Source organism: Cervus elaphus, chromosome X, assembly GCF_910594005.1.
Source record: "Cervus elaphus chromosome X, mCerEla1.1, whole genome shotgun sequence".
In the NCBI taxonomy this organism is placed as follows: Eukaryota; Metazoa; Chordata; class Mammalia; order Artiodactyla; family Cervidae; genus Cervus; species Cervus elaphus.
Genome location: NC_057848.1, coordinates 80,911,113 through 80,936,821, shown reverse-complemented (window position 1 = coordinate 80,936,821; position 25,709 = coordinate 80,911,113). Strand labels below are relative to the sequence as shown.

At 36.2% G+C, this 25,709-nt stretch overlaps 1 protein-coding gene across 14 annotated transcripts in view; it reads right to left on the bottom strand.

Moving 5' to 3' along the window:
• The window catches only part of PWWP3B (PWWP domain containing 3B), a 30,861-nt gene extending 5,451 nt beyond the window's left edge, over nucleotides 1-25,410 (bottom strand). For 2 of the 14 annotated variants that reach the window (XM_043896723.1, XM_043896734.1), the window contains exons 1-6: nucleotides 25,267-25,377; nucleotides 22,143-22,323; nucleotides 17,635-17,811; nucleotides 16,822-16,920; nucleotides 15,246-15,438; nucleotides 2,147-2,252 (exon numbers count right to left, since the gene is read on the bottom strand). The gene's annotated coding sequence lies outside the window, so the exon portion shown is untranslated. The other 12 variants (XM_043896727.1, XM_043896728.1, XM_043896732.1 and 9 more) reach the window with 12 other exon arrangements.
• Between the last annotated feature and the right edge of the window lie 299 nt (nucleotides 25,411-25,709).

Here is a 25,709-nt window from a genome sequence, read left to right as displayed (position 1 = left end):
AACATGGTCGCAAAGACTCAGACATGACTGAGCGACTAAACACATACACACTACTAAGAACAAGACTACAGGTTTTGTTTGAATCATCAAATCAACCACTATGAGAATTTTTCCTCTTTTACACATATAATTTTTTTCAACAGAATTTTATTCACACTCTACATGCTGTCTCACAGTTCACTCACAAAATAGGTTTCATTGCTTTATTGTCCACTTCATAAAAATGGTTGCCTGGAGAAAATTTAGGAAATTTGGCCACCGCCATCTTGTGACCAGAAGCAGAACTGCAGATTTTGCAAGCGCTATATGCAGAGCTTCAGTTGCTCAGATTTTTCTCATGAGAGAAGGATCGGAACTACATTTAGCCAACCAGGAGCCTTTCCAGGCTTATAGAACTTTCTAAGTTCAAGGGGTTTGCTGTGTAGGATAAGAGGATCATAATGTCTTCAACTATAATGTTTCTGGTTATAAAATATGCTGCTGCTGCTGCTAAGTCGCTTCAGTCGTGTCCGACTCTGTGCGACCCCATGGACTGCAGCCTACTAGGCTCCTACGTCCATGGGATTTTCCAGGCAAGAGTACTGGAGTGGGGTGCCATTACCTTCTCCGTATAAAACATGCATAAGCTTATTAAAAATCGAAAAGATGCAAAAAGATGTAGGTAAAACTAAGTACAAGCCTCTATATAAATAGTCTGAATATTTTCAATTTTCCAGACTTTTTTACATTTATAGATAAATGCATATCATTTCAAAACAACATCAGATCTCAATAAGAGCAGTCTGAACATTATTCTACCTAAGTGTTTTTCACATGATTTATTAATTACTTTAAATGAGTTTTTTCTCACATTTGTAACATTTTATCTCAGTATTTTTCCTGATGATGTAAACAAGTAAATGAGTAAGAATATATTAATACTCTAAAATTAGGCAGCAGTAAAGCTAGTCCTGTCTCTCCAACTACACAAATAAACAGTCATGTTAATAGTATGGCAGGTATGTTTTCCCAGAATTGGCTACATGAATTATATAGTAGCATATATATGTTCTGTTAACACACATATTTAATTTTGTGAGATAATGTGACAATTGTATGCTACAATTTACTTTTTTCACTTTATTTCTCAGACATTTCAAATCTGTACATGTAGAGATTTACATTTTTATTTTCCAGACACATAGTATTCCACTGTACAGATGCACCATACCCTATAATATTTCTAAAAACTGCTAATAGAAATAAACCAAACCCTCTGTCTTACTCTTAAAAAACTTTAAAGATACAGAAAATGGTTATTGCTGACCACAAGTTATACCTGTGATCTGAAAGAATGAGTTGCCAAGAAGATACAGACAGGGCTGTAGCCAACACAGCAACTAGGCTTGATTAGGTCCAGGAAAATTTCCACTATTGGCAAAAGATGGGAGGGGGTGTGCATATCTGTATGTCTGTGTGTGTCTATGAATGCTTACGTGTTTGGAGCAAACTGGATATGCTGTCAGCTTCATTTTTCTTTCATGATTATAAAAGTAATCATGGGCAGATGCTGATATTGGCTAAGAATTAATATTAAAATAGTAACTTGACTATCCAGAACTGCTGAATAACATGGGAGCTTATTTTCTCCCGGATTTTTTAAATTATGCAAATACACATGCATATATATGTATAAGTGTCTTCACTCAAATACATACTTGTTCCCCTTTCCATGCTCATGTAGAGGTGACACACACATAGTCTATGTGCCAATCAAATTAGAGAAGTATTTCCCCTCATGCTGCCGTACATTTTTATCCATTATTTTCTGTGTAAATTAATAAATGCTTAAACATTCAAACAGTAACAGAATGTCTAGCAATATAAACATGGAATGCCAAGTCAATAAATTAGCATGAATGCCCATGCTGCGCTGCAGTCTTAATATAGAGGCTGTAATCTGATCACTCCTTCTTCCACTTGTAGACTTTTAAAGGATTGGGAGATACACAAATTCCAAAGGATTAATTCTTTCAAAATGCCAACAATTATCTCAAACCCACACACCTTTCCCACCACTTTAAGACCACTGTTCCTGTTTCTCTCATCTTCATCCTAGGGTCCTGAGAAATCCCTATAAAATAACTAGATTTAAGACAGCCATTACCTTGAAGCTTCTTGTCAGCTGCAGCTCAGTGAAATGCTGCTCCTCCCCCAAGACTGGCCAGGCACAGCTCACTCCGAAGCTTCTCAGAGAACGCTGTGCCCCCTCCCTGTGATGAAGACAGACGGTCCTTCTCTGAATTAGGGGAGGGAGAATTGCCAGATTAAATTGCTGAAGTATAAAAGGGTAGAAATGTTCCTTTTTAAATAACTTGAAAGTGAATTAGCAACAAGTGTCTGTTAATTTCCCTTAGGGTGGCGATTTCTTGAAAAAAAAAAAAAGGTTGTAAATCACTTTACTTAAAAAAAAAAGTCTGATTTAAACTATTTCACCATGTTTTTTTTTTTTTTCTTGCCTTCTCTGCATCTTACCTTGGTAGATAAATTTAAAACCCAGCTGGTCATGCTTCATTAAAATAGTTCACTAAGGATGTTGGTTGGGATCACACTAAAACTGTACACTGTTTTAGGGAACATGACTTATAATCTTTAAATCTGTTTTCAGGACATGATATGTCTCTCCTTTTATTGAGTTCTTTTCTTAAATGCTTCAGAAATTTCCAGATATATCTTCAAGGAACATGGATATTTCTGACCAGAGGCTGGAAATCACTGGTTTGCAGGCATATGCCCATTTCATATACCCTCATCAATAACTGGCAAATCCTCCTTCTTATATTTTATTAGTAATTTTCACTCACACAAATCAATGTGGGGAAAATTAATTTTTAAAAATTTACATGTATTTGTTTTTCTGTATGTCTGAAATATATCTTGCACACTTTGTTCATTAAAATTCTCCTGTGTTAGATTAAAATTCAGCTGATTTAACTTAGAAAGCTAATTTAAAGTATTGCTAGGGATAATTTTAGAAGTGAAAATATTTGGGAATGAAGTGTTTTATTTGACCTCTGTATTATCTAATACATATTTATAAATTTATTGTTATATATTTTATTTTATATAAAATTTATATAAACTAAATAAACACATATATGTAATCTTTTATTACAGTAGAAAAGGTAAACTAATACATTGGCCAAAGAGAATGACTACATGCTCCTGATTAATTTAGAACCCAATTAAACATCTAGAAATACACATACTTAACAAATGTCTGACAGCGTTTAATGTGTAAGCCACTTTCAAATCCAGAATGTGAGATGTAAAGGGACACAAGATATGATGGGTTGTGAAGATCTCAGTTCTAGGGTTCTCCCAAACTGGATGATGTTAGGTATCTCTCTGACAAAGCATCCAAGGCCTTAGTTTTCTGTGGCTGGTGAGTATCTACAGTAAGTTCTACTTTATTCATTTTTTAGAGAGGTCTAGCAAACACTTTTATTAGTCTTGACTAGGTATCTATGGAAACAACTCTATATTAGCACTCAAAATACATAATCATTTTTTGTTGTTAAGTGTACAATATTAAGTGGTTCACGGGCTTCCCTGGTGGCTCAGCTGGTAAAGAATCGGCCTGCAATGTGGAAGACCTGGGTTCAATCCCTGGGTTGGGAAGATCCCCTGGAGAAGGGAAAGGCTACCCACTCCAGTATTCTGGCCTGGAGAATTCCATGGACTGTATAGTCCACGGGATCTCAAAGAGTTGGACATGACCAAGCAACTTTCACACATAGTGGTTCACAATTTTAAAGATTATATTCCATCTACAATTATTATAAAATACTGGCTATATTCCTTTTGTTGTACAATAGTCCTTGCAGCTTATTTTATACATAGTAGTTTATACCTCATAATCCCCTACTCCTATATTGTCCCTTCCCACTTCTCTATTTCCACTAGTAATGATTAATTTGTTCTCTGTATCTTGTGAGTCTGCTTCATTTTTGTTATATTTACTAGTTTGTGGTATTTTTTAGATTCTGCATGTAAGTGATATCATGCAGTATTTGTCTTTCATTTAGCATAATACCGTCCAAGTCCATCCATGTTACTGCAAATGGGAAAATTTTACTCTTTTTTTATGGCTGAGTGGTATTTCATTGTATATATACCACATCTTCTTTATCCATTTATCTGTTATGTACAGTTAGGTTGCACTCATATCTTGGCAACAGTAAATAATGCTGCTGCTACAAACATTGAAGTGAATGTATCTTTTCAAATTAGTGGTTTTGTTTTGGTTTTTGGATATATACACAGGAGTGGAACTGCTGGGTCATGTGGTACTTCTATTTTTAGTTATTTTGAGAAACTGCCATACTGTTTTCCACAGCGACTGCACCAGTTTACATTCCCACCAACAGTACACAAGGGTTTTCTTTTCTCCACATCCTCACCAAAATTTGTTGTGTTCTTCTTTGATAATAGCGATTCTGATAGGTGTGAGGTGGTATCTCATTGTGATAATTTGGGGGATGCAGTGTTTTATTTGGCCTCTGTATTATATAATATGTAATGTATATAAATATATATATTTATATATAAATTTTATTTTATATACTTTATTTGATATATAAATGTGTTTGTATGTAAAACCACCTCTATGTAAGCATTAATATTAGAAAATATATAATAATAATGAGGATAATCCCCAGGCTAGTATTGTATTGACAGCTCTAATAATTGCAGTATGTAATCTTTTGTACTATAAACCAGCCCTAAATCTCAGAGGCTCAGCCCCAAAAGAGTTTCTAATGCTGATGTCAAAGTTCAACAGAGGTCATCAAGTGGCCAGAGAGGGAGAGGAGTCTCCGTTCTAAGCAGTCATTAAAAGACTCAAACTTCCTCCATTCTATGACTACCATCTTCTTTGGCCTTGAAGTCCTCCATAGTCTTTGCACCTGACTAACGAGGATCACAAAAGATTCAGACATGACTTAAGTGACTAAACAACAACTACAAAGGATCTTATGAAGATGGTCATTGGAGAATCCCAGGAAAGGTTTCAGAGGCCAGGACTGGCAAACGTCACTATTGGTCACAGTGAACTAGATAAAACTGTTAAACAGGCTGGGGAAAGTAGTCTCCTTATGACCCAGGAGGAAAATGAAACACAATTTGGTGAACACGTAGCATTCTCTCTGCCAAAGGAAGTTTTCCCTTTCCATCTTTTATGGACTTTTGTTGTTTGTTTAATGTTTTTTTTTTTTTCTTTTCTTTTTCGCCTGTGTATCATATCTATAAAGACCAGGGCAGACATTTCTATTTGCCCACCCTACATTCACTTTTTGCGTTCTTCGTCATTAAAAGAACTCCAGTTGCATTCAAGGTGGCAGTGTAAACTCTTAAAATATTTTTTCCCACAATCCTCCAAATAAGCCCTGGCCACAAGATGGAATTTCTTGCCAAATAATGTAAACAGAAATAGTTGTAAAGATTCTAGAGAGGGTACCTCCAAAGAGGAAACCTGTCTTCTTGGGCTTTTTCTTTTTCCCTCACTTTCCCTCCTTCTCTTACTCCCCCTTAGAATTTGACCACAACAGGATTCAGACAGCCGTTCTGGACCAAGAAGTGATTTAGAAAAAGGGTGCAACTCATTAGGGATGAAAGATCCTGAACCCCTGAATAATGGATCCACACCATTCCAATCACTTTAACCCAGTGGAACAATAAGCTTCTATCTTACCTAGGACACTGTGTTTTCTAGTCTCTCTAGTAATAGGAAAAAAAGTTGATCTTATATATGATTACCAACAAAAATAATATTATTATTATAGAATCAATCTTTTCAAAGCTTTCAAATTATTATTACATAATTTAAAGAGGATTATCAGGTTAGTATAAATATGAATTTATTTAAATGAAGAGATATATTCAGTTATATATTTTACAAGTAATATTTCTCATTCCATCTTCTCATTTCACATGTTTTAGAAAAGTCAAGTGCACACAAAATATGGTCATTACATTAAAATTAAACTTTTCTGTGTTTATTTTGTCTATTTTCTATATTGCATGCTTAGTCACTAAGTCATGTCTGACTCTTGGCAACCCCACGGACTGTATCCCACCAGGCTCCTCTGTCCATGGAATTTTCCAGGCAAGAATACTATACTGGGTTGCCATATCTTCTCCAGTGGATCTTTTTAACCCAGAGATCGAACCCACATTTCCTGTGTCACCTGCAATGGCAGGGGCAGATTCTTTACCACTGAGACACTTGGGTTAAATCAGAAAATACTACACCTCACCATTTTCCAAACAAAATACAAAGGAAAAGGTTAATTCCTTGGACAATATTTTTTATTTCATTGTTCTATAGAAAGAGTGGGAGAAGAAGGATAACCAATAATAATTAATGCTAATACTACTACTACTACTATTAATGAAGATATAGAATAATTACAGATATAATAATATCTTAACATCTATAGAGTTTTCCATGTGCCAGGTATTGTTCCCAGCACTTGACATATTATTTTATTTAATTATTAGATGGCTATTTCAGGTAGGAGAGTCCCATGCCCGATTCATTCTGCATAACAAGAGTAGTAATATTACTAATAATAATGACAAAGAATGACAGAAACCAAAAGTGTTTTCTTACCATGTGCCAGGCACTCTGCCAAGTTCTCTGTTTACAACATCTCCCTCTATTTTCACAAAATCTTGTTAGATGGATATGCTGAGTATTACCACTTTATAGATGAGGCATTAGAGAGATTAACTAACTTTACAAGGATACCTAGAGACTATTGGGCACATGGGATTTGAATCCAGGTACTCTGACTCTCAGAGTCCATGCTTTTAATCATTAAAACACACTGAACCTACCTCATCCAAATGAAAAATGCTCTATAAATGTGGACTGGATGAATGGTGAATTAACTAGTGAATTTGAAATAGCTATGTCCTAGAAATCATGGAAACTTAAAAGAGAATCCTGTATCTAATTTAACATAAATTAGTCTTTTATAACATAATTATAAGAATGAGTGACATCCCATCACTTTTGCCAAATTCTACTGATTGGAAGCAAGTCATAGGTTCTGGCCATACTTAAAGGGAAGGAATTACATAAGGGGGTGGGTCCTTAGGGTGTGCCCACCACAATACTGTATGATTCCACTCATGTGACATTTTCAGAAAGCGAAAAATACAGTGACATGATCAGTGGCTTTCAGGGATTACAGGTAGATGGAGGGTATGACTACACATGGTTGGCACAGAAAGTTGTCAGGGTGATAGAATCTTCCACATCCTGGCTGTGACAGTGAGTTTATGAATTTACACATGTGTAAAATCCAAAGAAGTGTATACAAAAAATCATGTATTGTGTATGATGCTTTAAGTATGATTTTAACATATATAATAAAAAATAAAAATTTAAATGGAAAAATTTAATAATTACTGTATAAAAATCAACTATTTATAAAAATGCTTTAGAAGTATGCTTCTTCCTGAAGCATATTTAATAACAAAAGAAAAATAACACCCATACACATATTATTAGAAAGCATCAGTTCCATTTTGACTTAAGATACAATAAGCCATAGGAGAATGTCACCCATAATTTAATGATAAAAAATGTAAGTAATTCACGAAACCATAATATCCCTTGAGCTCATCACAGAACTGAGGTAAAATGAATTCCAAAGGGTAACCAGCCTCTTTGGCAAAGCATGGAGACAGAAGTAGCTGTCATGCAAGCAAGTTAAAAAAAAATCAGCTGAACGTTTAATGAATTTTTAAAATCTTAAACTCTTAATGGGCTAGTGTCCCAGTAGTTTGGAATATACACTCACTGCCAAGTTATTTTTCAGTCCTTAACCAGAAGCACACAAACATGACTGTGGACAATGCAGAAGACCAAAAGAGCCCATGTCAGTGGTTCAGGTATGCAGGAGGCAATCAACTGTTGCTGGCAGACAGACATGAAGCCCCACACACTTATACAAACCCTTCTATGATGGGAAGCAAAAGTCTTAAGCCACCAGGGGAAAAGCAAAAGCCACCTTCCCAGGGAAGGGAAGATAGGAAACCCGCCTATCCCCAAGACAAAGGCAGAAATCCATAGCTGCTGGGGAGCAGTCAAAGCAAAAAACTCTGCCCTTGAGGAGGAGCAGGAAACCTTTGAGTTCAAGTTTCTCTATGAATAAAAAGCAGTGGTCAGCTACTGCTGAGGAAGGGGCAAGAATATATCAACCTTAGATCCCTGGTTGCGCAGATGGTAAAGAATCTGCCTGCAATGCAGGAGATCCAGGTTCAATCTCTGTGTCAGGAAGATTCCTTGGAGAAGGGAATGGCAATCCAACACCAGTCTTCTTGTCTGAAGAATTCCATGGACAGAGAAGCCTGGTGGATTATAGCCCATGGGGTCACAAAGAGTCGGACACGACTGAGCGACTAACACTAGATATAAATCAGATGTTAGCTGCCATTTGGAGAGGAAAGAATGCTGAGAAAGTACAACCATAAGATCTAGCTACATAGGGCCTCCCTAAAGCTGAGGCTGGATGAAAAAAACAAAGGACACTCCCTGCCTCACCAGGAACCTAGCATCTAACAATAACAGCAGCTCACTGCTGGGAAACAGGCAAGGGCATGAAGAGAGACACCACCCTCCCCAACATGTGGCGCAGATGTAAAGGAACTATTGAAAATTTAGAATTGAAAAAGACCACTGAGAAAAAACCTCTGGCACTCAGGCTGCACTCTAAGCAAAAACTTTGTTATGCAAGTCAGATGATAATGAAATGAGAAAAGAAGGACACAATCTCCAGCTTATTTTATGATACCAGTATTAACCTCATACTAGAAGAAAAAGCATAAAAGGAAAGAAAATTACAGATCAATTGTGCCTCAGAAACAAAGACACAAATCCAATGATACAGATACAGAAATGATATAGAATTACATAGAAAATGATTATAGAAAAAGGATAAAATATTATGACTAAATGGTGTTTATCTTGGAAGCGTAAGGATGGTTATACATTTGCCAATAAATCAATGTAACTCACCATATCAACAGACTAAATAAAGAAGAAAAATAGAGGTCCTCTCAACTGATGCAGAAAAGCATTTGACATAATTCCACAGACATTCATGATAAAAAATATGTTTGGCATACCAGTAATTAAAGGGATCTCACTCAACTTGATCAAGGGCATCTATAAAAAAGCCTAAAGTTAAAATCCTACTTAATAGTGAAATATGGAATGTTGTTCCCCTAAAATTAGGAACAAGAATGTCTGCTTTCAACACTTCTATTCTACATTATATTAGAGATCTTAACCAATAAATAGCAATTGAAAAATAAAGGCATGCAGAATGAAAAGGAAGACATAAAGCTGTTATTAATTGCAGACAACATGATGATCCATGCAGAAAATTCCAATGAATTTAACAAAAGAAAACAAAAGCTACTAAACCTAATACCTGTTTATCAATATCATCAGCTATAAGGCCAACATAATTTATTTCTATAGAATAAAAATTAGAAGTTGAAGTTTGACAAAGTACCATTTGTAATATCAAACCCAAGGAAATACTAAGTTAGAATAAATCTAACAAATATGCGCATGATTTGCACACTGAAGACTTTAAAAATGGTGAGAGAAATTAAGGAAGAGCTGAATAAATGGAGAACTATATCAAGTTCATTGACTAAAAGATGAACTATTCCTAGGCTGTAATTTCTCCCCAAACATATCTATAGAATCATTGCAATCTCAATCAAAATCCCAGCAGGCTTTATGTAAAAATTGAGAAGGTATCGCTAAAATGTATATGGAAAAGCAAAGGAACTAGGAGAAAAACCGGAGTAATTTTCAGAAGAAAACACAAAGTTGGAAGACTCATACTACCTGATTTAAAGACTACAGTAAGCAAAACAGTGTATTGAATATTATTGGCACAGGATAGACATATAGATAAAGAAAACAGAAACAGACCAGCAAATATGGTTTATGACAATGGTAATTAAATGGAGAAGTGATGGTCTTTTCAACAAATAATGCTGGAAAAATTGGATATTATATGCAAGTATGATCACCCTGAACCCTTAGATAGGACCATACACAAAAATTAGCTCAAAATGACAGATTGACTTTAATGTAAAAGCAAAAACTAAGAAACTCATGGAAGAAAACAAAGCATGAAATCTTTGAGACCTTCATTTAGACAAAAGATTTATCAGACCACAAAAAACATGGACCATAAGATTTTGATAAATTTGACTTGAAAAGTTCTCTGCTCTTCAAAAAACAAAATGAAAATCCAGAGTGGGAGAATATACTTGCAGATCAAGTATCAGATTTAAAAAAAAAACTTGTATATAGAATATATTAAAAACTCTTATCATTCAATAAGATTAATGGCCCAATTTAAATAGATCCTCATCAAAGAAGATATATAAATACCAAATGAACACATTAAAAGATGCTCAACACTATTAGCAATTAAGGATATGCACATAAATCTACAATGAGATACCACTAACACCTTTATAAAAATAGCTAATATTAAAAAAAAAATATCTGACAGTATCAATTGCTGGCAATGATGCAGAGCTACTGGAACTTATACAATGCTGGTGGAAATACAAAATATCACAGCTACTTCAGAAAACAGTTTGGCAGTTTCTAATATATTTAGACATACATTTACCAAAACCAACTAAGAGAAATGAAACTTATGTACAAAGATCTGTTCTGGAATGTATGTTGCTGTTGTTTAGTAGCTAAGTTGTGTTTGATTCTTTTGGGACCCCATGGACTGTAGCCCACCAGGCTTCTCGGTCGGTGGAATTTTCCAGGCAAGAATACTGGAGTGGGTTGCCATGCACTCCTCCAGGGGATCTTCCTGACCCAAGGATCAAACCCATGTCTCCTGCATCGCAGACGGATTCCTTATTGCTGAGCCACTGGGGAAGGCCTCTGGAATGTATACAACTTTAATCATAATCAGCAAAAACTATAAATCTACTGGTGAGTGAATATATAAGTTGTAAAATAACAGAATACCTGTAAGCTAATTTAAGAAATAAACCTCTGATACATGTACCAACATGAGTAAATTATCAGAAACATTATGGTAAGTGAAAGAAATAATGCAAAAGGGTAGATATTGTATAATTCCATTTATATGATATTCTGGAAAATGAAAACTATAGGGACAGAAATCAGACAAGTAGCTGCTAGGAACTGGGGTAGCGAGAGAGTGTTCACTACAGTGAGGCAGTAAGGAACATTTTGAAGTTATGGAACTATTCTATAGCCTGACTGTACTGGTTATTACATGACTGTATATGTTTGTCAAAACTCATCGAATTACATACCAAAAAGACTGAATTTAACTCTATGTAAACTATACCTTAATAAATCTGAGTCTTAAAAAGGCATCCAATCAGAATATAACCTATATAACAAATTGATGTTTTACAGTGAGCATAATGGGAATATATATAGGAATTTTGTTTGTACTTTGGTCAGTGATTACCTAAAGAGGTTGTGAGTACCACAGGTATGTGTGAAAATATCCTCTATAGTGTATAAAGAACATATTAAATATTCTATTTGTTTAACCTCTTTAAGTAATTTTTTTGTTATGCTTAGCCTAGCATCTTTATCTTTTTAATTTTTATACTGAAGTATAGCTGATTTACCCCCTGGAGGAGGAAATGGTGACCTACTCCAGTATTCTTGCTTGGAAAATCCCACAAAAAAAGGAGCCTGGAGGGTTACAGTTCATGGGGTCACAAAGACTCAGACACGACTGAGCACACATAGTTGATTTACAATGTTGTGTTAGTTTCAGGGGTACAGCAAAGTGATTCAGCTATACATATACATATATGCATTCTTTTTCAGATTCTCTTCCCATATAGGTTATTGCAGAATAATGAGTAGAGATTCCTATTCTATACAGCAGGTCCTTTGTTGATTATCTATTTTATTAATACATACAGTAGTGTGTATATGTAAATTCCAAACTCCTAAGGTACCCCTCCCCCCCTTGCCCTTTGTTTACCATATGTTTGTATTCAAAGTCTGTGAGTCTGTTTCTGATTTGTAGATATGTTCACTTGTATCATTTTAAAAGATTTTACATATAAGTGATATTATATGATATTTGTCTGAATTACTTCATTTAGTACGATAATCTCTAGGTTCATCCATGTTGTTGCAAATGGCATTATTGCATTCTTTTCAATGGCTGAAATATACAATAACCCATTGTATATAGGGACTGCATCTTCTTTATTCATCCCTCTGTCAATGGATATCTTAATTTTTTATTAACTTCTATTTTTGAATTTGCTTTAAAAATGTTGGCAGGTACCTGACTTTTGATGCAGTTCTGTAACTCTGCACAAATTCAAATCTCCACTAAGGATCTCTTTCATTGAAGTTAGTTAACACAAGACAAATGTCAAGAATCTGGAGGACATCAGCACTCTACAGCTTGTGAAATTTATCCTTATTGGCAGAGTCTTTAACTCCACTGACATTCTGGCATGCCATTCAACCATATGAGTAGAAGGAAAGGAAGGAGCAGAAGCCAAAGTGCTATAATTTGGAGACAGAGGTCTGGTTAAGAATACATCCCCAGTGAGAAAGTGGAAGCCAAATAACATATGAGAGACAGAATGGTTATAGACTAAACAAATGTCAATATTTTTTAGCTTATAAGGTCCATGTAAAAGAGTAGAAATGGTACATTTGGAATACTACCAAATACCATGGGGGGGTGGGGGGCATGAGCATAGGTAAAGCAAGAAATTTTAGATTCTAAATAGATATTCAAAATATTGAATGACTGCTAAAGCGCAGGCACAAAGAGTTGAAACTGTTTGTAAACAAAGTTATTATTATTAATGTTCACTGGTCAAATGCCAGTCCACCTAAAGGGGAAGGACATCAGAAGAAAACTCATTAAGGGTGAGCATTCCAGGTAAGAAAAAGGCAAGCCAGACAGAAAATCACTGCCAGGGCCAAAGGGACATGATAATTTCTGGTCAAATGTATGTAAACATGTTAGGGAAAAAAGAAAAAAAAGACCAACCAGTGACCTAGAGATCACAAGAATATAAACTTGCCATATTCGGAGAATCTTGCATTTCCTGAGTAATGCAAAAACTTAACACAGTGCCCATGGATGATGCTGGTAGGAATTCAAAAATTAGGATGATGGGATGGAAAACATTAAAACAAATAAAATGAAAGAAAGGTAGATAAGGACCCCACAATGTAATAATCACAGCACAAAGCAGATAAACTTTATTACTCTCTAAGTATTTAAGCAGATAAACTAGGCTGCAGTGCTCTTCACAGGATTATCAAGCAAAGAGAAAGAACTTCATTGGATCTGCCTTGGCGGATTTAAAGATAAAGGGAATTCCCTTCTTACTGTGATCCCCACCCCCATCATCCTCTGAGCACCCATAGTAAAACAAAGATCCAGGCTGGACCAAATTTATTCCTGTCAGCACTCTGAATAAAGTTACTTATCAGTTCTCTAGTGAGGAGATATGATAGACTGTTAAAGATATACTCTCTAAACTTAAGTTTCTCAGACAAGTGTTACGGCAAGGTTGTTATGTGTTAAAAGTTCTCAAACAGATATTCAGGCATGGGTTTGGGACTGAGTTCTAACTTTAATAGCTCACTAAAGAAACCAGTGGTACTAACATATATCAAAATAGATTACAAGGTTAAAATAATTTGTAAAAGATCAGTTAACAGTCTAAGTGCATAGCAAGAAGTAGATATGAACATAAGGAGGAAGGGGACAAGCTGTTCAAAATGAGCCACTAATGATCTGAATGTGCATGTGATTGATTGGTACATCTAGATATAAACTGGAAATCAATCAGTGAACTCTGAATCATCTAGAAAAATCTTTAGGTCATTGGTCTGTGTGCCTGGTTAACCACAAAAACAGTAATTTTAGAGGTATCTATTGCTTAGGTCTGGGGCTTCCCAGGTGGCTCAGTGCTAAAGAACTCACCAGCCAATGCAGGAGATGCAGAAGATAGGGGTTAGATCCCTGGGTGGGGAAGATCCCCTGGAGAAGGAAAAGGCAACCTGCTCCACTATTCTTGCCTGGAAAATTCCATGGACAGAGGAGCCTGGTGGGGTACAGTCCATATGTCACAAAGAGTCGGACACGACTGAGTGCCTGAGCACACACAGGCACACACATTGCCTTAGGGCTACTAACTAGTTTCCTTCTTCTGTGCTTATACATATTCTCCTGAAAACTTGCAAGGAAGCTTAAACAAACACTTCTGAATGAGCGATATTCACTTAAAGAAAAAGGGAAGAGAATAAGCAAAGGGGTTTCCCCTGTCAAAGGAGAAGGAAGGTGGAAAATAAAAATAGAGCAGACAAAAAGATGAATAAATACCGGACACCAAAGAAACATACTGTGGTTTGGGAAATACTTAACAATATAAGAAAAGAGAAATAGCTCTATAATGACCCCTGTATTTAGGCATATTATAGCTATTAAATATAAAGAATGAATGAGTGTGTGATGACAGGAGCTTCAGGAAGGGGAGTGTTGAACAATGAAATGCATCAGAGACACCATTGCTTTTATGGGGTGTTTTGAAATTTTGGGACTCTTGAGGTTTATTCTAAGGTAACCTTTTAATTTTTTAAAGATATCGTACTGCCCTATCTACCCAAGGCAGTCAGACACAGATCCTGAGGTTTGTGTCTCTGGCATTCAGACAACAGCACAATGATCTCATTAAGAGGATGAGCTTAGGAATCAGATATTTGGAATGACTGTCATGGCTATTTACTGGATAAGGTGGTTTTCAAGGATTTATTGAGAGTCAGACAGCTGGATGAAACCTGCAAGTCTTCCGTAAGTAGACATCATCATACTCATTTGCATAACTTCTACTTTAACTTCAAAGCACAGAAATATCCTACCTGGTATCAATCTCGGCCAGCAGCTCTCCTCAGATGGCCATCACAGGCCTTGGGGGAAACAAGGGTGGTATGACCTGGACTGGGGCTGTGTCATTTGTATAATTTCTTTACAGGAGTTTAATACATCTAATTCTTTACTGAATATAATTTGTGGTTTTTCATTTAAAACATGGTCACTGAACAGAATCAAAACAAATTGCACTCCATATTCTCAATTTAACCATGTTTTAACAAGAGATGGGCAGAGCCTTACCCAATGTCACATGGATCGTGCAGAGTTGCCCCTATGATCCCGTTGTTTTTATTCTCACTCCAGCTGCTTGTCCGCAGCAGGGCCTTCTCCCTGTTCAGCACTTCTGAGGTTGTGCTGCCCCTCTGGGGCTCAATTGGTGTCACAGATTCCTGAAGATTCCCCAGGTCATGTGCATCTCAGACATTAACCTAAGCTGTCCAAAAGGAGACAGGGAAGCAAACCAATTAAATGGAAAAGGCATAAAGAAGTTTCCTTACCAAAACTTTAGCAGGCATGCTCTTCTGAAACACAAGGATGATATAAAATCTCAACTGTGATGTAGAGCCCTTGTTTATTTTCCTTCTTGTTCTTGGTATTTCAAATGTTCTCTGTGACACAGTTATGTTATTAGGTTGATATTAAAATCATCTCCCTCATGAAAAGTATGCTTTGGGGGCAGGAAAGAAGCAAAGTAACAATTGCATTATTCCTTTCTATAAGCCAAATCTGTGTAGCTATCTCTTTGTTTTTTTTTTTTTTTTTTTTGCTTTGTTTGAGTTCTCACATCAGTCCTCATGTGGGGCTTTGTCTTCTAGACACGTACAATTTTTTCAGTGGAACTAAAACCACATTCTACAAGCTGTCTTGTAGTCTGCTAATATAAAATACGTTTCACAGCTTTGTTTGCTCACTTCAAAAAAATAGTTGCCTGGAGAAAATCTGGAAAATCCTAGAAGCGCCATCTTGTGGGCACTACCAGAGTTGCATCCAGTTACTACTAGATCCTTAGAGCAAAAGGGTGGGAACTTACATGCTGGCAAGCCAGCAGTTTTCTCAGGCTTCTAGGATATACCATACTAAAATTTAGAGTTTCGTTATGCATCACAAAAAATGGAATGCTAATGCCTTTAGTTGCAATGGTCTGACAAAAAAATGCATGCTTACTGAAAACTGAAAAGATATGATTTTTAAAAGAAAGCATAATTCTGTAAAAACAATCAATATTATTGTTTTCTTAATTATCTTTCAATATCTTTATATATATATATAAATACATATTACTTTAAAACTAGCTTTTTACTGTGCTCAAGCACACAGTTTGAAAAATTTTCCTTATAAATATTTTCAATGTGATTTTGTTTGAATCACTTCAAATGTAATTTCTCCCTAATTTATGACATTTTACCTGAAACTCTTTCTCTGATATTGTTTAAAAAATGTTTTTTAATAGAGAGAGTAAGGACTGTAACTGTCTGTCAAACTATACAAATAATCCCATGTAGTGAAGGTACCCTTCTATTTTTCCTGATGTTACACATATTGTATTAACACAGTCCTCTATCTTTAAATGACATAATATGGTGTTTGCCATTCTGCAATTTTCATTTTCACCTAATACTACTTCTTAGACATCTTTTCAAATCACTACATGCTCATACTTCTGTTTGTCAGCTATATAACGTTCAATTGTAATTGTATGGATGTACCATGTCACATATTTTTTAAATGGCTAGTAGAAACAATCCAAATCCTCTTCCTATTTCACTATTAAACTTTAGAGATACAGAAAAACGGTTATTGCTGACCATGGTCATACCTGTTGTCTGAAAGAATGAGTTGCAAGGAGGACACAGACAGGGCTGTAGTCAACACAGCAACCAGGCTACGCACTTGATCAGGTCCAGGAAAATTTCAGCTATCGGCAAAAGATGGGGGGGGTGGTTAGTTATGGCTGCATGTCTGTGTGTTTATGAATGATCATGTGTCTAAAACCAAAAGGTACAGATTTGTTTCAGTATCATTTTGCTCTACTTTTTTAAAAATCATTTATCAATGATAAAAATGATCATGGAATAAAGCAGTTCTAAAAATGCTGAAACTGGTTAAAAATATATTTTGAAATCCCCAGTAAGCTGAATACTCGATATGCTATTAACATGGAAATCTAGTTACCAATACACGTTTTTTAAAAACAAATTGTTGATCAATCAACAGCATATCTGAATCCGTTCCATGTTCCTTGTACATTTATATTTTACATGTCAAGCACTTTTTATGGTTACATTTTTCCTATCAGTTATTTTTTGTAGAATAATAAATGCTTCAATAAAATCTGTACCAAAGATAGAAACATGGAATGCCATGTAAAAAATTAACATGAACAGCATGCCTCACTGAAGTCTTAATTTAGATGCGGTAATCTGATCACCCATTCCCACACTGTGGACTTTAAAAAATATCGGAGAAACTGAATTTTCAGGGGATTGATTCTGTCACAGTAACGGGAATTTCCCCCAAAATATATTCTATTCCCACCTCTCCCAGGCAACAGCCTCTGTTTTTTTTCCACCGTAACACTGAAGCCCAAAGAAATCCCCAGAAAAAAAACTAGCTTTAAGACAGCCATTACCTTGAAGCTTCTTGTCAGCTGCAGCCTCGTGAAATGCAGCCCCTCCCCCAAGAGTGGCCAGGCACAGCTCACATCCAAGCTTCTCAGAGGATGCTCCGCCCCCTCCCTGTGATGGGGAAAGGAGGGGGCCTTTCCCTCAATTAGAGGGAGGAGAATTGCCAAGTTAACTGAAATTCACTTAAAGGAGAAAAACGTTCATTTCTAAAGGACTTGAAAGAGAAATGGCAACTTGTGTCTCTTTCATTTCCATTCATACCACAAGGGTAGGTAACTTCCTGAAGAGAAACAGCAAATCTCTTTATCATATAGTAAAGACCCAGTTGAAAATATCTCTTACATATTTTCTTGCCCTTTCTGTTAACATTTTTACAAAAGATTTTAAGACTCAACTGGTCATGGTCCACTAAAAAGACCTGCTAAGTCCTTGCTTGTGATTACAGTGAATGGATACACTGTTTTGTGGAGAATTAAAACTGTACAGTGTTAATTCTTCTGGCCCTGGGACATGATATGTTTCTGTTACTCAGTTTCTCTCATTTATCCTTCAGAAAGTTTCAGCTTTTTTCAAGTCAAGTAATTTTTTAAACACAAACATGTACCAAAATCCTTAATGAAGAGAGATATAAGAAATATATCTCTGATATATTAAAACTGAAAAAAAACTATTTATGGTTTAAAAACACTATAAAGCAAGTTGAAAACACAAGAATAAATTTGACAAACTGGTTCTTATTCAAAAAATAGCCTTAAAGTAGCTCTTACATATTAATAAGGAAGAGAGTGAGGTTAAAAAAAATGAGCAAGAGACATAAATAGACAATTCACAATGTTCTGAGGGAAAAATTCTTACCCACTCCCAATATTAACTTTCCTGTGAGCAAGCTCACACAGTTCAACTACAGGGACCTCTGTCCTTCCCATATAGTTGCAAACCTCCAGGCTGTTTGGTAAAATTGTTTAAATTTGCTGTTTTAAAGTCCAGTTGACTCAATAATCAATGCCCTTTAGTTTACTTTCACCTTGTACAAAACCTGATGTTTAGGCTTCCATCTGCAACTTCATTTGTTTTATATCAGTTTGTTCAATTTGTTCAGTGGAGAAAGGGATATGCTGTTCAATGGGGCTCCTCAAAACTCAAATATCCAAAGTAAAAATTAAAATTAAACAATCCATAAAGATATTCACCTTCCCTAATAAAGAAATGCAAATGTAAACAGCAATGAGATTTCGATTTTACTTATAATGAAGTGGGGAAAAATGATTCAATGGAGAGTTGACAAGAGTGAGAAAATGGGTACTCTTGCTCATGTGCAAGGTCACAAGGCTGGGAAGAGGGCAAAACAAAATTAAGGCAAAAGTCTTAGAGACTTCCCTGGTGGTCAGTGATTAAGACGTCACCTTTCAATTCAGGGGATACAGGTTTGAGGGCTTCCCTAGTGGCTCAGACGGTAAAGAATCCACAGCGCAGGAGACCTGGGTCGATCCCTGGGTTGGGAAGATACCCTGGAGAAGGAAATGGCAACCCACTCCAGTATTCTCGCCTGGGAAATCCCATGGACAGAGGAATCTGGTAGGCTACAGTCCATGGGGTCACAGAGAGTTGGACACGACTGAGTGACTAAGCACAGGCACAGGTTTGAGCCCCGGTTGGGTAGCTAAAATACCACATCTCTCGTGGCCAAGAAACAAAAACATAAAACAGAAGGAGTACTGTCACAAATTCAATAGAGACTTTTAAAAAGATGGTTAAGATGGTAAATTTAAAAAACAAAACAAGACACCCAAAACCCAGTTTTACCTGAGTTCCACATAGAAAGATATGTTCTCTTGATCAGTACTCACCGCTTTCTGCACTTAGAATCCTCTTTGAGGATTCTAGAGTAGAACAAAGGATATGTCATTCACTTTCTGATTGTAGGGAAATTAATGACTGAAACCCCCAGTAAGTGTTACTTAACATATGTCCTTCTTGGTGAACATGCTGGTGAACCACAACAATTTTCAATAATTATCACACTTACCTATGAACTCCCTATCTTTCACATACATCCACATTCTCACACAAATTAAAAAATATATTTCTGCACTATGCTCTTACACTGACCATATCTGCATTATAATTTCACTCAACCATAGACTAGTTACAACATATCTCTTCTGTGTCACAGGGACCTGGCAGTACAACAACTGATAATCATTGGTTATGGAGAGAAATGCTCATTTCATCCAATCCTCATTTACAATTGGCAACTCCTTGTTCTTGTGCTTTAGTTGTTTGCGATTCGATATCCTCTTTATTGAGCATTTTTGTTCACAAAATATTCAAGAAATTAAGAGTTAAATTTAGGTTTTTATTGCCTTTAACCTAGGGGTGTCATTTCCCAGGAAGTGACAAAACCTACATGCTGCTAAATGGATCATTCTGAGGGTTAGTTCTCTTAAGATAATGTTTTGCTAATTCAAAAACAATATGTGTGTGTGTGTGTGTGTGTGTGTATAAAGTGTAGGTAAAGTTGGTGAAGCCCTCACAACCCCATCCATCATCACAATGAACAAGTAAACACGACCCCTGTTTCTTAGCACCTCTGACTAATTCAGGTTAGAGAAACAGAGCTGCAGTATGACACAGCTCTTCCTGTGATTAACAAACAGAGAGAAAGAAAACTGTGCATCAGGGGCTCTAAAGAGAGAAGCCATCTTTCTTTCACAGACATATAACAGGAGGGTCAGGCTAGATCAAAATTATTCCACTAAGCAATCTGAGTAAAGGACATCAAGGGTTCTTTAGTGAGGAGATAGAGATTTCTCTCAGCAGAACCCAATGTTTAGCCTTTAAGTTTGTCACAGAGGCATTGTGACAGGGAAGCAGGCAGTTGTGGGTTTGAGACCTTTACTAGCTGAATGGAGAGAAAATTTTCAAATCCTTGATAACTATGCTGACTTGTCATGTCTCCATACTAGATCCCACAGTTAAGAAACATGCATAACTCAAAAGCGTCTCTGACAATAACCTAGGTTGTCTAAATATGAAACCACATTTAATGGTACAATAACTAAAAAAAAAAGAATTTAGTAGCTAAGTGTGTAGTGAGAGCTAGATGAGACAGGAAGGATATGGAAACGGGTAAAAGAAATCCTAATTTAACCACAGAGAAACTGAATTTGCAATATACTCAGTGCACCAGGATATAGATAGGAACTCAACCAATAGATATGCAGTGTCCTGGAAAATTCCTCAGGACACCGATCCAGTTCTAGCTGCCTAGTTTTCTAGAAAAGCAGTTTTTGAAGGGCCCTTAACTCTACTGCAGTAGGGCTAATAAATGGCTCTCACCTGCTGTAGCCTCTTCTTATCCTCTGAAACCCACAAAGTAGCCGGAATAAAGTGTTTTCAATGGGCACCAACTGGATTAGATTAAAATATGGCAAAAAAAAAAAAAAAAGGATCAGATAAGTTTACCCTGCTAAGCAGAAAGAACGTGGACAGTGATGATGGAGACAAGATAAAAATCAGAAGGATAATATCAGAGAAAGGAGATCAGAGACATGGACATCTTTTGGAGGGAAGGGGAAGAAAAACAAGAAGAATTATGATAACACAAACCCAATATCACTTCTTTATTATTTCTGTTGTACTGTGAGAAAAGAATGCATGTGGGAGGGACTTTGGAAGTGGCAGGACATTATTTGTGTTCCTGGGTAATTCAGGCCTTTTAAATCCCACAGGGTTATCACAACAGAATTCTGGGCTTTACTGTTTCCAAAGCTGCTAGTGCTGCCTTGCCTGTCCAAAGCAAAGATCTCATGGACACAGATAATGAGGTTTGGCATCAATAGCCTTATTCAAGAGAGTGTACAGAAGTCTATTTGAGGAAGGCTGTGAGACCATAAGCAGGTCTTAATAAATACTTGTAACTACGCTATCTAGTACTTCCCTGGTGGCTCAGTGGAAAAGAATCTGTCTGCCAGTGCAGGAGACGTGGGTCCAATCCCTGGGTCAGGAAAAGCCCTTGGAGAAAAAAATGGCAACCCACTCCAGTATTCTTACCTGGAAAATCCCATGGACAGAGGAGCCTGGTGGGTTACAGTCTACAGGGTCATAAAGAGTCAGACACAACGTAGTAACTAAACAACAACATGTTGTCTAGTATGTGGTGACAACAACTGAGCAAAGCTGTCAAGGATTGTAGTCAGGTCCCTGGCTGCAACCTCTGGTAGACACCTGAATAGCCTATTCAATTATTTCTTCATAGTGGTTAAACACATGAGATATTTTCCCCAAAACTAGAAGCGATGGCTTTTAATTACAAAACATTAGGGCTGCAGAACAGGGGCAAAAGAATTGTATCTCAAATTACCAACCTAACATAATTTTAGTATGAAATGTGTCTTTTAATTTAAAATGTTATGGTTACAGAGCAGGAAACAAAATAAACTATACCTCTTATACCCCAAGTTCTCAACATGTTTTTAATGTGAGATATTTCATGAGATGGGAAGAACCTTACCCAGTGTCACATGGATCATTCAGGGTGTGCTCCTGTGATCCGGTTGTTTTTACTCTCACTCCAGCTGTTTGTCCAGCAGAGCCTTCTCCCTGTTTGGCCGTTTTGTGGTCGTGCTGCCCTTCTGAGGCTCAACTGGTGTCACACACAGATTCCCCAGGTAATGTGCATCTCAGACATTAACCTAAGCTGTCCAAAAGGAGACAGGGAAGCAAACCAATTAAATGGAAAAGGTATAAAGTTTCCCTACCAAAACTTTAGCAGGCATGTTCTTCTGAAACACAGGAATGAGATAAAAATCTCAACTGTGATGCAGAGGCCTTATTTATTTTCCTTCTTGTTCTTGATATTTGAAATGTTCTCTGTGACATAGTTATATTATTAGGTTGATACTAAAATCATCTCCCTCATGAAAAGTATGCTTTGGGGACAGGAAAAAAGGGAAATAACAATTGCCTTGTGCATCTGTATAGGCCCAATCTGTGTAACTATTTTTTTTTTAATGCTTTCTGTTTGAATTCTCATATCAGTCTTGGTGTGCTTTTATTTTATACATGTGCAATTTTTCAACAAACTGCAATCACATTCTACATATTGTCTCATAACAGAAAATATATCTCATTGCTTTATCTGTCCAGTTCATAAATATGGTTGCCTGAAAGAAAATTTAGGACATCTGGCAAGTGTCATCTTGTGACTAGAACCAGAACTACTGCAGATACTCAGGTCTTTGGTCAGGAAGGGTGGGAACTATATTAACCAGACTGTAGCCTTCTCAGGCTTCTAGATGGGTTTTTTTGTTTTGTTTTTTTGCTTCTAGACTTGTTCATTCTCAACTTCAGAGTTGTGTAGGTGCCATATAAAAGTGGGATTACATTTCCTCATTTTAATGTTTGTTATTATATACTTCATGCATATTGCGTATCTTCCTTCATCTTTTGATTTTTCAAGAAAGAAAGCAAATTCTCACAATAATGGTCAAAATATAATGGCTTGCTCTATATATTTTTCTTAAACATATTAATGTGTATATTTTTGTAAACCAGACTTTATCCTTCCTAATAACATATTTTAACATCTTCTCACATCAATAAATATTTTCTACATCATCTTTTGGGCTTCCCTTATAGCTCAGTTGGGAAAGAATATGTCTGCAATGCAGGAGACCTGGGTTCGATTCCTGGATCAGGAAGATCCCCTGGAGAAGGAAATGGCAACCCACTCCAGTATTCTTGCCTGGAGAATCTCATGGACAGAGGAGCCTGGTGGCCTACAGTCCACGGGGTCACAAAGAGTCGGACATGACTTAGTGACTAAACCACCACCACCACCACTTCATCTTTTTGTGAATAACTTTCACATGATAATCCTACATTTCTCAAATTTTATCTCATTTTCTCATAATGAATCTGATTCAAGCTTGCTAGTTTCAGAATAAGATTTTTTAAATGGAGAAATGTAATATATAAAGAGTCGAAATGTTCTGTTTCCAATTACACTCATATATCTCCAATTAATAAAGTACATGCATATTTCCAAAATTTTCTTGCATATAATGTACCAATATTATTACAGGTCATTCTGCAACATGCTTATTTTTAGAATATACCTTCTATATCTTTTCTTATTTTTGCACTTAGCTCACTACATTAGCTTATTTTTTTTACAGCTGCATAGTATTCAAAATTATGGTGAACTATCCTACATGACTATTCCACAATATGCTTTGAACATTTTTTGAAATCTTTCTCAAAAGTACATAAAAATACAAATACATATCTTCTGCTTGAACCAAAGTCTGGACAATAGTCTAAATATTTGAACTGCAAGCAAAGCACAAGCAACCAGATAACCAGCCTTCTCAGACCCAGAGAAAAATCCACCTTTAGCTAAAGACAATGGAGTGTGTTTGAGTATTTAAATGTCTGTAACAAAATGGATTTTTCTCTTTAAGCTCCATTATGTGCTTCCAAAAACAAAACAAAACTAAACTAAAGGTACATAAAAGTCTAAAGAAGAAAATACACATCATTCTTACTCTAACCCCTGAATTGGTTTACTGCTTATATTTGAGCAAAATCCCATTGATTTTTCCCTCATCATATGTGTTTGTCTGTGTACAAATGTAATTTAAATAATGTATTCATATGTGTGTGTATATATATATATATATATATACATATATATATATGTCCTTTCCTCATTCTACATATTAGAATACACTACTTTAAATTATATTTCTCCACTAATACATTTGAACACCTTTCCATGTTTCCTTATTTACTCATTTTTTTTTGGCAGGTAGCTTTTCCCCCCATGTTTTTAAATTCTCATCTCAATATTTTTATGCTGACATAGCTACTCATGCTCTCTCATAGCATACTCTGGGCAAAGTAGTGGAAATTTCCTTTTTTTTTCTTAGACATCATTTATTACTATATATATTGTTGTGTTTTATTATATCAGTATAAGCCTATTATTCTTCAGCTCATGAACTTACAGATATTTTTCACATTACAGTATAAATTGGAATATATCATGCTTTTGATAGCTAGGTAGGGACATAGACAATGATCGTTCTTTACACATCCATAAAAAAAAAAAAGTGATCCTTTTAAGACACTGAGTATTCCCTGACAATAAACTAAACTTATTAATGTCTTCAGAACTTAAATTCGCAGTTATACACTATTTCAGACTATTACTACACAAACTCCACCAAAACAGCAAGATTTGTTGGAAATACAATCAACAACCAAAGTAATATAAAAACCCAACACTTCCAACTAATAACTTCGTTTCTCATTGGGCGTTATCACAACATAATCTCTCTTTTTTTTAAACTAAGGAAGATTAATTTTTCAAGTTTTGTTTCATCATTTATCTCCGTTACTACTGCTTTTTGACTGAAACATAAAATGCCCTACTCGAAAGTCAGCTTTTGCAACCTCCTGAAGTATTTTTTCCGCAGGTGTAATCTGATCACCTCCCCCACTCTTAAAGTGTGGAGTTTTAAAATATCTGGAAGGAATACAAAATTTAGACAGAATTCCCTCAAAGGAACTGCGACTCTCACAAAACAACGCTCCTTTCCCACGACTCCAAAGCAGCAGTCCCTTCTTCTCACCTTTACTGCCAAGTCTCCAGAAATCTCCGAAAATAACTATCTTTTCACGACAGCCATTACCTCCAAGCTTCTCTTCTCTCTTCTGCGAGGCCTCCGAAGTCTGTATGTAATGCCGCTCCTCCCCCAAGACTGGCCAGGGCCGGCTCACTCTTCCAAGCTTCTAGAGGATGCTCCGCCCCCTCCCTGTGCTGGGGAAAGCCGGAGGTCCTTCCCTCATTTAGAGGGAGGAGAATCTCCAAGTTGAACCGAAATACAATTAAAGGAAAGAAGTGTCCATTTTAAAGAACTTTAAAGTGTATTGGAAACATATGCCTGTTCAATTTTCTTTCAAACCCCCAAGCGTCTGTGTTTTCCTGAAAAAAGAAGAAAGAAAAACAGATAGCAAATATCTTTTTCATATAATAAAGATACAGTTAATATATTCCTTACATATTTTTTCAGGC